The 2,125-nt window shown below is 33.9% G+C and overlaps 1 pseudogene; it reads right to left on the reverse strand.

The window, feature by feature from the left end:
• Positions 1 to 391: 391 nt before the first annotated feature.
• On the reverse strand, positions 392 to 1,844 carry LOC112718236 (nudix hydrolase 14, chloroplastic-like; annotated as a pseudogene).
• Between the last annotated feature and the right edge of the window lie 281 nt (positions 1,845 to 2,125).

Below are 2,125 nucleotides of genomic sequence, written 5' to 3' on the forward strand. Positions count from 1 at the left end.
CACGCTTTAAAAGCATGGCAAAAGCCTTGTTAGATTAAAAAAAATTCTTTTCGTTACTTGATCTTCACTGCTACACAATATAAAATTTCAATTCTTTTTTATTACCAAACCTACAAATATCGTATGCAACTTTTTATTACAAGACAAATCAAACAATAATTAGTGAGATATTTACTATAATTGTTTTATACATTAAAAAACTATTACTCAAATACAAAATAAATCTCGAGTTCAAATTCCAAAACTAAAAACCGAAGAAAAATACAGAAACAATACAAGTTAGAACTGCTCATGATATATCAAATTACACTAATAGAGATGATCATCAACCTAAATACTTAGTAAAAGATCAAAATCAACCTAAAACTGCTCCACTTTGTGCATTAAGCGTTCAAGTTATCCATTCCAATACTAGCCTGCAGCAAAATATCAAGAACAAATTGAACCAACAAAAACGATATATATAAAAATATTATAAGAAATAATCTAATTTATGCATGTATTAACAATTCCAAATTAAACCAGGTTCACATTCTACTATAAAATACTGTTAGATTAAACCACAGATAGCCAGAAATTGAATTGAATGCTCACTGATTGGTAAATACAAATCTAAAAGTACAATAACACGAAACAAAACTATGCTCAAAATACCAAACTAAATTATCGAACAACTATAAAGTAGATACATAATTAGCTCTTTTTTCAAGCGACAAAATTATTTATTTGCAAAACTAATAAAGCAATAAGGTTGATGCAGAATGCTTAAGGTATACCGGTGAGGGAAAAAATCTGCATCCTGTTGAAGAATCCAAGAAAGCAGTGAGATCAACCATGTCTTCAAGTTTGAACTTTATGCCAGTCTCCTCTTCAACCTGTCAGAGGCACAACTAAGCCATGAAGAGAATTGGAGAGAGAGAGAGAGAGAGAGAGAGAGAGAGAGAGAGAGAGAGAGAGAGAGAGAGAGAGAGAGAAGCCTCACGAACTGCAGTGCCAACGAAATCACCCTTGTCATCATCTAACATTCCAGCAGGCAATTCCAAAATAATTCTTCCAGTAGGAACCCTTGCCTGATAAATAAAAAATAATAAGCATAATATGGAACACTAGTTAAAATGTTTGAAAAAAAACATAGTTCTCTCTGCAAGGATCCAACATCTAAGAACCTGTTCAGTAAGGACAGCATAAGTTTCACCATCTGATTCCAGAAGTATCAACACAGTCACAGCAAGTCCTCTTGCAAATACAATACCTGGAACCTAATCACGGTTTACTTTATTATATATAAAGAAAGAAATCAGCATCAGGTGCAAGTGCACAGAAATTACAAGCAAAAGAGGAATGATGGATGCCTGAGAACACAAGGTAAGAAGCAAAAGATCTGAATAGTTGTGCATTTTAGATACCACATACTAGTTCATAGCCCCTTGCTAAAATTAACACAAGAAAATGGAAACATAGACTGGCTTATAAATGTCAGCTTTAAATTTGAGAAACCCAATGCGCTTTCCAAACATGTCTACACCCTGTTTACACCAAAAAGAGTCCAACTAGTTTCGTTGATTTTGATTTGAGAACATGAATAAGACTAGAAGACTAACAAGTTAGTCAGTTACTTAAATTACCACTTAACAAGGCCTAATTATCAGAAATCATATCCACTTTTTAAACACTGATGATGCAATTACCTGAATTAGAACTTGTCTCAGAGCCAAGGTGCCATAAGCTAGAATCTCAATCTCACTTTGCAAGTTATGCAACCATTGCTTGAATAAAGAGGAATCAATAGCATTCCTGCAATGGAAAATAACAAAAACCAAACCAAACCACCACAACTGAGACATGTTTTTTATATAGCATGATAACAAGAAGAAACTTTGTGCCAATCAATTCTCTTTTGCCATTACATCTCATGGGGACTTGTCAAAACCTAGCATCTAATTGAACAAAACCTCCAATATCTAATTTTAGTAGCTGTCAAAACCTGCAGGGTGTGAAAGAGGAAGAAAAGAATGCCTAATGCTATAGCCAAGTTACATTGCGGTCAATTACACACTTAACTCGATACAGAGTTTCAAGCAGAGTATTGGTGTTGTATGAGTGTATTGTCTGGTGGTGGGTTTAG

This window comes from Arachis hypogaea, chromosome 10, assembly GCF_003086295.3.
Source record: "Arachis hypogaea cultivar Tifrunner chromosome 10, arahy.Tifrunner.gnm2.J5K5, whole genome shotgun sequence".
In the NCBI taxonomy this organism is placed as follows: domain Eukaryota; kingdom Viridiplantae; phylum Streptophyta; class Magnoliopsida; order Fabales; family Fabaceae; genus Arachis; species Arachis hypogaea.